We start from the raw sequence: 15235 nt of genomic DNA, 5'->3' as shown, positions 1-15235 counted from the left end.
AAGAGGTCCTGCCTGCACATTGACATATTCATTGGCATCAATTCCTGTGATGATATTTCTTAAGGATTCATCAGCTGAAAACAGTATAACACTGTCTAGTTTTTCCACAACTTTTTCGAGATCTATCTCATCTCTTTTCAACTGAGAAGCAGACTACTCCTTATGTTATTCACTTGTTATGTAACTTCTTTCGGTAAGATCTTGTACAGCGAAGTTATAAAAGGATGACACAGTGACTGGCATGGCCCAAACTGTTCTCTGGTGCTCGGACATCCCACTTTCTCACATCATTTTGCCTTGGCTTTTGAGTGAGCACATTAGTGTCAACTCGATCACAAGATTGAAGACAAGAACAGCCCAGTATTGGCTGCTGCATCAGATTATGTGAAACCTAGAGTGGAACATCTAATGTACTTCAGGCAGGCAAGCTGAGACAGTGCGAAGATGTTTCTCCCATGAGCCTATTTGAACAGCTGAAACAGGTGCTCTAGCTATACTTAGCATGTGCTGATAGTTTTTCAATAGTTTGCTGGTTTTGGAGGGCCTTGCCAGTTCATTCTTTTTCTCAGTTAAAGAGTTGTGAATTCTGTCTATGCAATCTGATTCTAACAATGAATCTTATTTGTTTTATGGAAATCGCTCCATACAATGCATGAAGCCACTTGATGCAAGGATCTAAAATAGAAAAATACTACTTCAAGGTCAAAATATAGTCAACAATACGTGTTAGATGGATATTCCTATTTTATCAAAATTATTGCAAACATAATGTGGAAATGGAAGGAAAAAATAAAGTGAATTTGGAGAAAAGATTTTTTAAAATTGAACATTCATATATTTTATAATCCTGCCAGCCAAAATAGGAACTCCTGTAGTACTTACCAACAAAACAAACGCCCACGTGTTTGTGCCTTGTGAAGGCATGCGCGACAACAAAACTTGGGTTTTTATAAGCGGAAGTCTCGAGGTTGTCAGGAATCTCCGGGCGCATGCGCAAGAGGAGGAATTGAGAGAGTGGTATAAAAGGCAGGTCGAGTGAGAAGGTTGTTGTTGCTGTCATTGGACGTTACAGTGACGCATGCGTTAGCAGTTGATTAAGAAGTTTTTTTTTTGTGTCGTCGTGCACCTCGGTGAAGGTGAAGGTCATAAGCTATTTCGGTGATTTCTTTTTGTCTCTTTTCCTGGACAACTATGGCTGGGGCAAAGTTTGATTTAAAACTGATACCCGAATTCAACGGATCCACTTCTGTTGTCGACTGGGTCGAAAGGGTTGAGCTGACCTGCAACCTCTGTGAAGTAAAGGGGGTGCATACCATGATTCCCCTGAGATTGGCTGGAGGCACCCTGAGTGTGTATCAGCAACTTAGTGGAGAAGGCTGATGTTACCTCTATAAAAAATGCTTTATACAAGGCATTTACCATGGATCCCTGCATGGCCTATGAAACATTTGCCTCTAGGAAGCTCATGCCAGGAGAAACCATGGACATCTTCTTCGCAGAGCTGAAGAAGTTCTATTTAGCAATGGAGTGTCAGAGCAGACACTGGCGTATGCATTTGTGGCCGGCCTTCCCACTCATGTTAAGCAACTGTTGAGGGCTTCCACCAGCGTATCTGTAACGCCCATGGAACATTTGTTGGAACGCGCTCGAGCCATTATCAGAGATGAGGAGGACCTGAGGGAACCGGTTGTAATGATGGCGCAGGCAGCCAAGACTAATGCTGAAATGAGTCCCAGTTTGAGACCCACGACCAATGGGAGATGTTTCTACTGCGGCCAGCGAGGCCATTTCGCAAGAAATTGTACTAACAAGGGGCAGGGGGGGGGCGCTGTTTCCAATGTGGTAGTTATGGACATTTATCCAAAAATTGTGTGGGAAATGCATCAGGGGGCAGGACGTCAGTGCCGCCCTGTTCCCCGGACAAGATTTAATTGAGGCGCAACCGACAATAAATGTGTACGTGGACCAAGTGCCTTATTCAGCTCTTCTCGACTCCGGGTGCTCACACACCATCATGAGTGCCAAGTTGTATCGAAACTGGACAAAGCAGAACATCAAAGTAACCACAATAGGTGGCAATACGCAAGCTTGCTGTGGAGCCGGAACTGTCAAAGTCCACGCAGACTCTGGTGTGGCCGCAGACATTAATGTGCTGGTGATGCAAGGGGATTTGCTGGGATTCGATGTACTGTTGGGATATGATGCTATTAAGGCACTGGGGGGAGTTGTTATCGGAAGAGATGGGACTGTGCGGTTTTTGGAAACCCCAGTGTGTGCTGCAGTTCACATTGATCAGCCTGATTTTAAGGTGGACTACGACCATCACCAAAAAGCATGGACTGCATCGTAGAAGTGGACAGAGGAAGGGCGCCAACCGAACTCAAGAATAGCATTGCATAGTACTCAATACCCAACAAGGCCCGTAATGAATACGAGAAGGAGCTTGAGGCATGGATCCAGGATGGATGGTTGATCCCCTACCCCAACAATCTGGGACCACCCAAGGGTCTGATTCCCTTAATGGCGGTAGTCCAGCATAACAAATCAAAAGTTTGTCTGGTGCTGGACTATCATGAACTCAATAGATACATTGAGATGTACACTGCTGATGCTGACGTGTGCGTCAGCAAGCTGAGAGAATGGCACCAGAAGGGCTCCAATGTGTCTATAGTAGACTTGCGGAAGGCTTATTTGCAGGTGCGAGTGGATGAGACATTGTGGCCGTTCCAGACAGTGTGGTTCCGGGGTCAGAGATACTGCCATACTCGACTTGGCTTTGGGCTGAATGTGGCACCGCAAATCATGAAGACCATTGTAAATGCAGTGTTGTCCCAGGAAAAGACTACTGAGGACGCAACATCGACCTATATTGACGATGTGTACGTCAATGAAGATATACAATCTGCGTCGCATGTCAGAGAAAAGTTAGCTCACTTTGGGTTGGAGTGCAAAGATCCCGAATGTCTGAGGGATGGAGCACGGGTATTAGGATTGGATGTCTGCGGAAAAGATGGTACTTTACGATGGAGGCGTGGCAGTGAGATTCCAAACATCCCTGATGTTATTACGCGGCGGACTATTTTTTCCTTGTGTGGGAAACATATTGGTCACTAACCAGCGTGTGGTTGGCTCCGAGCAGCTGTGGGCGTCATCAAACGCAGGGCAAGTTTAGTAACTACAGGTTGGGATGATGTATCTGATGATGCTCTTCTAATTCTGATAACAACGGAAACTCTAGAGAGAGTTGACAAGGAGGACCCTGCCCATGGAGAATGGTGTGTCGATGGGAACACTGTGAATGTGTGGGTTGACGCTAGTTCTTTGGCATTGGGAGTGTTATTGGAGCAACGTGGAAACATAATTGAAGATGCATGCTGGCTGCGACCCGTGAATGATGCTCAACACATCAACCTGGCGGAACTGGATGCTGTTGTGAAGGATTTAAATCTGGCACTGCAATGCCAGTCAAAGAAGTTGCACTTTTACACAGATTCTCTCTGCGTCTACCACTGGGTGTCTGACACTCTTTCGGGACGAACGAGAGTCCGCACTAAGGCAGCCAGTGAGATGTTAATCCGGCGGAGGCTAAACACCCTGAAGAGTCTGGTATCGGAGTATGACCTGTCGGTGAGTGTAACGCTCATGGCATCACACTGTAATCGTGCAGACCAACTAACCCGTGTGCCTCACAAATGGTATGAAGCTGTGAAGACAGGCGTGGAGTTTGCTGCTCGATCTTGCGCAGTTGGCGCGATTAGCTCATGCCAAATACAAAGAATTCATGTGCAGAGTGGACATCCAGGTATCAAAAGAACTCTGTATTTTGCGAGGCGTGTGAACCTGGCAGTGACAAGGGCAGATGTCAGGCAGATCATCAAGCACTATGAGGCATGCCAGTCTATCGATCCTGCACCGGAGCAACGGCAGAAGGGGCGATTGGAGGTTGAGCATGTGTGGCAACGAGTAGCGATGGATATTACCCATTACAGTGGTAAGCCCTTTCTAACCCTTATCGACTGTGGACCCACTCGTTTTGCGGTGTGGCGGCAAATGACGAGGCAGGACTCAGCGAATGTTGTCCACCAACTGTCATCTATCTTTTCTGAGAGAGGTGTGCCGGAAGAGATATTGACAGACAACGATGTTGCTTTTTGTAGCCACCAAGTTCGGCAGTTGTTAAATGAGTGGGGTGTCCGACTACGACTGCGCCGTGTTCATGTGCCATCAGGGAATGGCATTGCTGAGAGGAGCTATCGCAGCATCAAGAGAATTGCTGCCAGAAAGCAATGCACCATTACGGAGGCCACGTATTGGTATAACATCACACCAAAGGATGGGAAGACACTAACAACAGCACCGGCCAATGCCATACACACATACTGTGTTAGAATAAAGGGCATTGACACTGTCCAGCCAATCGACGAGGAGAGTCATGACAAATACAAGGTAGGGGATCCAGTTTGGGTAAGACCCCCTGGAAACCGGTGCACCACCAAGTTCATGCGAGGACGAATATCTGGAGTGGTCAGCCAGCAGTCGGTCTTTGTTGATGGAACCCCATGCCATGTGCGCGATCTTCGCCCAGCTAGTGAAGTACATCCCACAACTACAGAGAGTGATGAATCATCAGATGATGAGCTGCTGATAAGTGAGGTCACCGAGCAAGAGAGTGGTAGTTGTAGTTCGTGTGATCAGGCAGGATCAGAACCAGAACCTGAATCCGAGATTGTAAATACCACCCTTCGCAGAAACCAGCAAACTAAGAGGCCACCACTGGAGTGCACTCTATGTGATCATCAGATCAGGGGGGAGTGTAGTACCTACCAGCAAAACAAACGTCCATGTGTTTGTGCCTTGTGAAGGCATGCACGACAACAAAACTTGGGTTTTTATAAGCGGAAGTCTCGAGGTTGTCAGGAATCTCCGGGCGCATGCGCAAGAGGAGGGATTGAGAGAGTGGTATAAAAGGCAGGTCGAGTGAGAAGGTTGTTGTTTTCATTGGACATTACAGTGACGCGTGTGTTAGCAGTTGATTAAGAAGTTTTTTTTGTGTGTCAAGTTGTGCACCTTGGTGAAGGTGAAGGTCATAACTCCTCCTCACTCCTATATGAGATTAATATTTTTACATAAGTATCTACTTTGCTTTCTTTTTCTCAAGTAAATTTAATCAATATTTTTTAAATGGGTGAGAGCTAAAGTTTAAATACAAGCTTCACTATTCTTTTTAAATTTATGCTGCAATTTTCAAGAATATCAAAAGTATTTTGTTGTCCATTTGATTTTCCATAGTTTCCTTCTTTCCATCTTATTTTATCAATCATCACAATATCTATTATTACATGTAAGTTAATCTAATGCTTAGCCCAACTTTAAATAATTTTGCATTTATTTGAAGATTGAAAATATTATATCCTAAATCATATAAATTTTACTTCAATAAATAAACTGTTTTTCTTAAATCAAAATATTTGTTTAGGGGTAAATTTTTGAAATCAGAAATTAATATTTCTTTTTTAAATCACATCAGATAGAATAGTTAAATTGACATTTTTATTCGAAATAAAAAGGAAATTATTTGTATTTTCAATATTGTAAAAACGATCATAAAAAAATGAAAATTTTTTACCTTTTATTTGAAGTAAAGAATAAAGCAAAAAAAAAATGATGTTTTTGTTGTTTTAAAGGGAAACTGGTAATTTTGATGGGATTCTTTATCTTAAATCAACACAATATCTCTCCTTTTGGAGATTGAGAAGAAAAACGAAGTAAAAACACCATTTAAATGTGAAAGTGTTTAAAAAATAAAATTGCCACTAATATAAAGAGGAGATAATCATGAATCGGTGTAAATCATTACGTTTTTCCGTGTGTGAAAACATCCATTCATTAGTTTCATATAAAAGGAACCGCTTTGTACGATTGGCCATCAGTTTTTGAGCATTTTTGTCCATTTTCAAGGCTAGAATAATAAAAAATGAATGTAAAGCTGCTCAGTAAATTTATATAGCAAAATTGGCCCAATGGTTAGGCTCCATTCCTTTATATTATTTTTGTAAGAGATAGTCTTCCCTTCACATATTTTAAAATTAGTAAATTTTTACTTTAATTGCAACTCAACACTCACCTTTAAAATGACGACTTTTGTAGGTTTCCGAATTTGCTGTAAACGCCTATCACATACAAATTTGGGGTAAACAAGTAGTTTTTGGGATATTAAGACATGTTTCCAATGTATTACTTAATGAATTTCAGTGGCCGTCATAATTCTTAACATTAGTACTTGTTCAGTCGTGAAAAGACATGGCTGCCAGTGAAAACATAAGATATTACATTGGTATTACATAAAGGTCTCAATAACGAAAAAATAAAACTATTTCTTTGTCCCAAATTAAAATATGATGTTCGTTTTCAGCATACCAGAAAATCGTTAATTTAACTGTGAATGTTGAGTGGCAATGAAAGTGTCGCAGTGTGGAAAAATCCACCGCCTCCACTGCTGTTGACGAGAATTCGTCCCTGTCGTTTTCCTTTCTTCTTTCCTTCACTTAAGGGACAGCGAGAAAACTAACGTCTGCGCATGCCCAGACAACCCTTGCAAATTCGTAGCTTCTCAAAACCCTACAGAAATGGCATTCTACTTAAATTTTTATCAGTTACTTTAAATAATTAACAAAACCTCTCATACGAAACTCTTACTAATAGTTTCAGTCACCGGCCAAAAGAACTCTCATCACATCGTAGGCCTGCTACATTTTTCTTAAGTTACATTTGTGTTTGACAGCACCGGCGACAGTCATGCGCATGCGTCTCTGTTGTCACGTATACGGCACATTTTTGCCAGTTTTCTTTTACCCGTCTGGGGGCAGGGAACTCCCGAACCTCAACTCAGTCGACAGCACCTTTGGCAGAGGTCCCTCCCCTTGCAGCAGCAGCAGCAGCCACAGCAAGCAGCAACAGCAACAAGAACAACGGCAGCCGTCCAAACGGCCCTTTTCGGGGCCACCTAAGTTTTTTTCACAAACTACACAAAAAAAAAACTTTGCCTTCTCCGGGTTCCTGACTTTCATCCTGCGGCCTCCAGTTTCTCCAGGTTCCTGACTTTCATCCTGCAGCCTCCAGTTTCTCTGGGTTCCTGACTTTCATCCTGCGGCCTTCTCGAGGTTCCTGCAGCCTTCTCTGGGTTCCTGACTTTCATCCTGCGGCCTCCATTTTCTCCAGGTTCCTGACTTTCATCCTGCGGCCTCCAGTTCCTCCAGGTTCCTGATTTTTTAGCCTGCGGCCTCCAGTTTCTCCAGGTTCCTGACTTTCATCCTGCGGCCTCCAGCTTCTCCAGGTTCCTGACTTTTCTCCTGCGGCCTTTCAGCAGTCTCCAGGTTCCAGACTTTCAGCACACCACTGTGTTTTCCAAACGGCCCTTTTCAGGGCCACCTAAGTTTTTCCAACAAACATTCAAATCTTCCACGAACCTAACCTTTTTCCCACTGCAGCCTCCAGTGCTTACAGTTCACTGTTTCCTTCTGCGGTCTCCAGGACTCCCTGTCTTGTTAGAAATTTTTTTTTATTTCTAACGCGCCTCTCTTTTCTTGGTTCCTTGTTATCCGAACAACTTGGTTAATTTTGAGAAAGAATAACACAATAAAATTCTTGTATTTAAAATAACGTATATTTACAAGTAAAGGTTAAAGTTTCCAAAACAGTTGTTCTGGAGGAGTTTCTGTTTGTTGCAGAAAAAGAGAGTAATTTCTGAGAAGTGCTCGCTGTTAATCTTTTTTTTCTTTTTTATTGTTGCAAGCAACTCCAAGTAATAGTGGGTAATTTGCATAAGTGGCTTCATGCAAATTACCTTACAAAGTTTGAGTACAAATAATTCTAACACACTCCCTCCAAGAAGATTGCAATACGTTTATTGCAATAAAAACAGAAGGAGAGATGTCTCTGAAATATATATAAAGAATTTATAAAATAATTTGCCGTTTTATTTTTCTATATCTTTGTTTTTCATTTTTTTTTAAATTGTTGGATGGTTGATTTTTTTTTTTTTTTTGGTATCAACCTTTTTAGGTCATTCAATGCCAAGAACAATTTTTTATTTATTTATTTATTTTTTAAATAGGAAAGTTGAATTTGTTTAATTATTACAGATAATCAATATTATCTTTCATCATTTGATAGAATTTGGCAGAGGCTTTGCGTTTGGGTCTAGTCCTGAGTTGATTGGACACCTCTTCATTACTATTACTATTCCCTAATTGCAGTGTTTTATCATTAAGTCCTTCACTAGAATCATTTTGGAAAGGCTTACTGATAGGTTCTTCCATTCGAGTATTACCTTGGGGACATGATATTTCCATAGGGTATAGGTTAGAAATGGAGTGATACTCTATTGCCCCATTACCTTGCTTCAGTTTAACAACTCGTATTTTATTGTCAAACCCTATTACATTTTCTAAAACTTTGCCCAGCATCCAGAAGGGTCTCGATTTAGTCGTGGATTTGATCAATACAACATCCCCTACTTTTATTCTATTTTCCCATTTATTTTGGTAAATATTCCTGCCATGTTCTCTTAAACTTAGCAAATAGCTTTCATACCATAATAATTTAAATTTTAATATTATTTCTTCTTGAAAATTTAAAGTTTTATTTAATGAGTTTGAGTCAGGTTCTTTCTGCCAAACCTCTTCCTCTTCAGATTTTAGAACTAAAGAGGAATTCCCATATATTCTCAAAAAGGAATTAGGAGTTATAATTTCAAGATTAGGAGAGCTTAATCTATAAGTTAAAGGTCTAGAATTTATAGCCAACTTAATATTTGACAATGTTGTTAAAAGTTCAAAATAGCTAAGTCTAGATCTTCCTATGACCTTGAATAGACAACCCTTAAGAACTCTTATCAATCTCTCCCAAGCCGAACCAACCCACGCAGAATATAAAGGGATTTTGATGTCGGATATCCAATTTCTCTAGTTCTTCCTGAAACGTCTTTGACTGTAGAGAACTTTCAAGAATACAACCTGCCTTTTTAAAGGTTTTAGCGTTATCACTGTATAAAAATTGAGGTACAGAATACATGTTGCAAAATCTCTGAAAGGCCAGCATAAAATTTCGGGTGGACATATCGGGTAACAGTTCAAAGTGGACTGCCCTTACGTTAAGGCAAGTAAATATTAAAACAAACATTTTTTACTGTACTTCCACCCACTTTATTATTTACCCACAAATGACCTGTGTAGTCGATTCCCACATGATTGAAAGGTTTCACTAAATTGACATGATGCCTCGGCATATCCACAACTTTAGGATATTTATAAGCCAAAGCATTATACTTTTTGCAGGTTGAACAATTATTTATTTCTGCCTTTACAACAGTCAAACCTTGGGGAATCCACACACCTTGCTCTCGCAAATAATTTAATGTGGTACCTATTCCCATGTGTTGCACCTTAGCATGGCAATAGTTAATGAATAAGGACGTAAATTTATTCCTTTTAGGGTTATATACTTCATAGTTGAAATATAGGCATTTGCTTATCCTCCCTTGAGATCTCAAAATTCCATCAGAGTCTATGAATAAATTTAAATTTGAAACCAAAGTGGGGACATTTTTATTACTTTTGTCCTGTGATTTCAAAAAGTCAATCTCCTTGAAGAAATGCTCATTCTGTATTAACCTTATCCAGTACATTTTTGCTTTCTTCAATGGATTAACACTATTTTTTTTCTTACAAAACGGTTTGAACAATAAACTTGTTATTCTCAATAATTTATTGTAATCAGAATATTTTTCAATGTCCAAAATGGCAGTTTTTGTTTTAATTATTTGATTACAATTAACATTTACTGCTCCCTTATGGTGAAATACTCATTAAAGGGTATTTAGGCCAATCTTTAAATTCGTTGGTAAGCCAACTTGGTCCTCCCAACCATAATTTTCTATTTCTTAAATATTGCCATGCTAAGGTGCAACACATGGGAATAGGTACCACATTAAATTATTTGCGAGATTTGCAATTATTTGTGTATCGTAAGATATTCCCCTATCATTAATTGAAGGTAATTCCTTGTTTGTCTTTAACGAACAATTAAAGACGGGCCTTATTTTCGTTGTCACTTGTTCCGCAGTTTTTAAAACGGGCCTGTGGGGAATGCACGTATATTTATAGTAATTTGAAGGATTAACTTCTATTTGTTCGATGATTCCATCTTCTAGTTGTTTGCTGAAGATTGCATCATATTTTTTAGTTAATCCTCTTTTATTTAAAAAGTTCATTGTTCGGTCTAACACCTTGAGAGCTATGAAATAGTTTGATGGAACTTTTTCGATCCTATCAGGATACCAGGGCAATTCTATATAATAATGCCCATCGATCTGTTTTATTCCTTCCCTAAATTTACTTATTTGCTTGTTGTCAAAGGAAATAGATTTTTGATCATTGGGCCTTATTCCCATAGATTCAAGACTAAAGAGATTTTCTAAGCCGTTGTCTACTTCACTGTCGGATAAAATATTCTCTAAGGGATTGAAATACGATTTAAGGGGATCCATTATTAGGTTAATTACTGTTTTATTATTTTTTTTTATTGGTTTTAATTGAGTGTTAAGCAAGTCATTTCTCTCGGCTGAACTGATAAAATTGAAAATTTTTCCAATAGGAGCTACCCTATCATCTATGATAAAGTTATAACCACCCCCTATCTTTTTTATGGAAAAGGAAAGATATTGAATTATGTCTATCCCCATGAGCATATCTATTTCAATAGTGTCATGTTCTTTATTTAAGTAAAAGGACTCATCAAGCAGATTTACACCCTGTAATTTTAATTTATTAATTACATCTTTCATTCCGTGAATCGTGTAATTTATATTCATGCTTTTGTCTACCAATAGCGGAACAAAAAACATTCTATTCTTTAATTTTACACCAGTAGACATTTGTTTAAATTTCTTAACTTGCCGTCCTAAATAACTATGTATCTCATGCTCTGACAAGAACAACTCATTATAATTTGGAGATAATGCTAGAGCAGCTTCTTTTGTTATAAAAGATCTTTGGCTGCCACAATCTATTAAGCACCTAACTTGTCTTTGCTTATGACCACATTTTAAATTTAGGGTCATAGTAGGTAACATATTACAAGTGTCTGTATTTTTCAAGGCGTAACACAAGTTTGTTTGAACAGCCTTTTGAGTAGGACACAAAGAAGTTACATGTTCTTTTTTTTTTACATGTGAGACACGGAAACTTTAAGAACCCCTTTTTTCCATAGCATTCTGATTCATTGTGACCTGAACCAGCATCTGGTGTACAAGGACAGTTCTAAGATTCTTGCTAGTTTAGCCTCATAATTAGGATAAGTTTCACCCTTTCCGAAGTAGTGTCCTTCCGAGGAACATAGCTTACACATGGATTTTTTTATAGCTTGTACTTTGAAATTTTGTACCGTTGGTACTTTATCTTTTGGGTTTATTTTAAAACTACGTTTAAAGTCATAGCTACTGAAATTTTTTTTTTCCTTAGCAATATTTTTTACAGTTAAAGTCCGAGTTAGAGTTTTTAAAATATCCCTATAGTTATCAAATATTTGCTTTAAGTTGGGATAATTATTATTAACTTTATTAATTAATTCTTTAACAACTACTTTGGGAAGTTTAGTCATAATAATGTGACTAATTAGAATATTTCCAGAAGAACCCTCTTCTAAAAAATCAATTTCATATTGTTTTAGCTCATATAAGTAGGCTCTTATTTCTGATATATAATATTTAACATTCAAATATTCTGGACTATATTCCTCACCAGGTTTAGCTTTTAATATGTTTTTTAATGTTTCGTCGATAATATATGCTTTATCTAAAAACTCTTCTTTCAATAAATCTAAAGCAATTTTATAATTCGTATCGGTTATTGAAAAATGTCTTATTTGTTTTAAGGCATAATCCTTCAAGTAACCGACCAAATAAGACAGTTTAGCTGAGTCTGACAATTTCCTTCTAGAATCAATCCCATTGTTAAATTGAAGTAAAAAATTGTGAAAGGCGAACTTGTCCTTTTCATTTCCCGAAAAAGTGCTGCAATTCAAAGGAGGAGGTTTTCCCTCACTTAAAGTTTCTTCAATAGACAACGTTGAAGGAGTCTTGTCATCTTTACTGGTTATATAGTCCTCGTATTTGTCTGTACTCACTAAGATAGAAACATTATATTCAGCTTGACTATCTAATTCATTATTCAAGGCTTCCTCGTCTTTAATACTATAATCAACCCTTTGTGAAAAGGTATCAATTACCTTATTCCAATAATTGATTTTGGACACTTCATCATCAATGGCTTTTAACTGTTTTTTACACAGGGAAGTATTCAGGGTAGAATTGTCATACATGGTCTCCAGGCTATTAAAGTACATTGTTACTTTTCTTTTATGTGTAGCCCGGTTTTGTTTAAAAGAGTAATTTTTCTCGTATCATTTCAATATTCATATCCTCGGGTTTTTCTTCTCCCAGAAGGTTTTTAAGAGTTCCCTCCATGGTGACGTCTTCCTTAATAGCCATTTATTTTAGTAGGTATGAATAAGTACCGAAATTTGAATACAAGTGCAATAAAATAATTTTGTTTTTAATCCATGCGGGTAGAGTTTTGTCAAAACACCTTTTTTTTTTTACAAGTGCAATGAAATAACTTTGTTTTTAATCCACGCGGGTAGAGTTTCGTCAAAACACTTTTTTTTTTACAAGTGCAATGAAATAACTTTGTTTTTAATATCCACGCGGGTAGAGTTTTTGTACGTTTTGAGCATCCCAAATTCACGTTTTATAAAACTCGAGTAAGTATGTTCCATAAAAGTTTTTTGAATATGTCATAGTATACCGTTAGTTTGGATCCAGAATAATAATTTCTCTCTTGTGGAGTATCCATCCTTGAGGTAACTTGAGGTAACATCACTTGGAGAAGGTTCATTCCTTGTTGGTTATCCATATTAAATGTTATGGACGCGAATACCACGATGTTAACTGTTTTGGAAATATGTTAGAAATTTATTTTTTATTTCTAACGCGCCTCTCTTTTCTTGGTTCCTTGTTATCCGAACAACTTGGTTAATTTTGAGAAAGAATAACACAATAAAATTCTTGTATTTAAAATAACGTATATTTACAAGTAAAGGTTAAAGTTTCCAAAACAGTTGTTCTGGAGGAGTTTCTGTTTGTTGCAGAAAAAGAGAGTAATTTCTGAGAAGTGCTCACTGTTAATCTTTTTTTTCTTTTTTATTGTTGCAAGCAACTCCAAGTAATAGTGGGTAATTTGCATAAGTGGCTTTATGCAAATTACCTTACAAAGTTTGAGTACAAATAATTCTAACAGTTTGCAACCTACCCCAGTCGCCAGTACCTGTCTTTCGCTGGTCTGCTTTTGACCTGCTGCTGCACCAGTTCCCTTTTGCTGTCACCTTCTGGTACGTCATCTACGCCAGTCAGCCGACATATTCTTATCTTTATATATTTTTTTTTTTACAGTATCTTTTTGATTTTTAATAAAAGGCGTGTTCACGTCTTTAAACTGAACCCTTTGTGTTTGTCATTTCTTCTTTGCCTTTGTGTCGTTTTGTTCATTGCCCGTGTCTATCCTTTAGTTTGCTGGTAGGGTCGATTGTCCTCCCAGACCGTCGACCGCCTACCGCAACAAAAGTAAAAAAAAAAAAAAAAAAAAAAAAAAAAAAAAAAAAAAAATCATTTTTTTTTTTTCAAGCAAATTCAATCCTTTTTTTCTAAGCTAGATTCTCTCACCTTTAGTTTTAAATAAAAGTTAAACCTATCCTCCTATTATTTTAAAATAAATATTTAACAAATTGATTCTATTTTCAGGAAAATAAAATCGATGTTTCTAATTATTTATTGCGGGGTGTCTAGTTTCCTGCTTCTATACTTATACATGTATATTTTGAAGAAAAAAAAATCCGTAAAAGTACAGAAAAGTTCACAGTTAAGAAATCGTAAAAACACAACAAAGCAAAAAACAATACAAAACAAGGATGAATTTAATGATCTACATGTACATTTAACATGGTGAAACGGTGTTATTTAATTTTTTTTTAGGTGCAGAGCAAAAAATAAATTTTATTTTAAAACATATTGGATCGAAATAAAAATTAAAATATTTGCGTTTTAAATATTAAAAAAAAAAAGGTCATAAGAAAAAGTGCGAAAATCTTACCTTTCATTCGAGAAAACTGGATATGAAGTAATAAAAAAGAAAGCAAAATAAAAAAAAAACGGGACAATTTTTTTTTTTTTTTGAATAAAGAAAAGTTGTCTGTCGGTTGTGAATTTTTGTTTTATCGCCACAACCCCTCTTTCAATTCATTAAACAATAACAGTTTGAAAAGAAAATTAAAAGAAGTAAACCCACGATTAAAATATGAAATGTTTAAAAGACAATGTTGACATTGATACACAGGGGAGGTAATCATTAATCGGTGTAAATCGTTATTATGTTCTTTGTGTGAAAAAAAAAAAAAAAAACCCGTTCATTCATTATGTGTAAAAGGAAACGATTTGTATATAAAACGATAAAAAGTTATATTTTTTATAAAATACATTACCAGACCAAAAGACGTAAATAAAACCATAAAAATCTTCGGTACTTGTACAGTTTAATCAAGACATTAAAAAATGAAAATATCGACAAAATATTATAGGGGAAGGCGGGGTAAGTTGAGCCAATTTTCCATTTTGGCTGTTCAGAACCCAAACGACTAATTATTTTGCAAAGATGATTGTATTATTTTCAATTCTTTTATTTGGGCAAGACTGCTTCAGGAACCTCACCTGATGGTCCTGCATCTTCCACAGTAGAATTTGCCTCAAGGCTTTTTTCAGCCACATTTTGCTCACGGTCAGTTGGAAGAAAAGGGGAAAAGTCAATTTCACTAAAGATGTCCCGGTTAAATGGATGAATGCCCGAGGCTTGGAATCCAGCAGCAATGTTCAATGGTGTCATGGCAATCATCTGGGCTTGGTTCACTAGAGCTGGGATTTCATATATTGTTACTGTTTTCCCTGGATTGGATCGTAGCCATCCATCCATGGCTCTGTTGTATGCTGTTTTGAAGGGTCCATACACTGACCGGTCGTGTGTCGTGGAATAGTCAGTAAGACAATGCCATGCGATCTTGCTGTGTTCACAACATTCAAAGAAATGTGTGTGTCATGGTTGTCGAGGATTAAGAGGATTTTCTTTTCTGG

General features: G+C 37.7%; 1 long non-coding RNA gene across 1 annotated transcript in view; it reads right to left on the bottom strand.

The window, feature by feature from the left end:
- Window positions 1-14451, bottom strand: part of LOC145266400 (uncharacterized) — a 28387-nt gene extending 13936 nt beyond the window's left edge. The window contains exons 1-2 of the long non-coding RNA XR_013864715.1: window positions 14205-14451; window positions 5858-5959 (exon numbers count right to left, since the gene is read on the bottom strand). This is a non-coding gene — a long non-coding RNA (uncharacterized LOC145266400). The remainder of the gene's footprint in view (window positions 1-5857; window positions 5960-14204) is intronic.
- Window positions 14452-15235: the final 784 nt, after the last annotated feature.

This window comes from Euprymna scolopes, chromosome 4, assembly GCF_053919585.1.
Source record: "Euprymna scolopes isolate OS-2025 chromosome 4, ASM5391958v1, whole genome shotgun sequence".
Taxonomy (NCBI): Eukaryota; Metazoa; Mollusca; class Cephalopoda; order Sepiida; family Sepiolidae; genus Euprymna; species Euprymna scolopes.
Note: the sequence above shows the minus strand (reverse complement) of the source record. Positions and strands in the feature narration are given on the sequence as shown.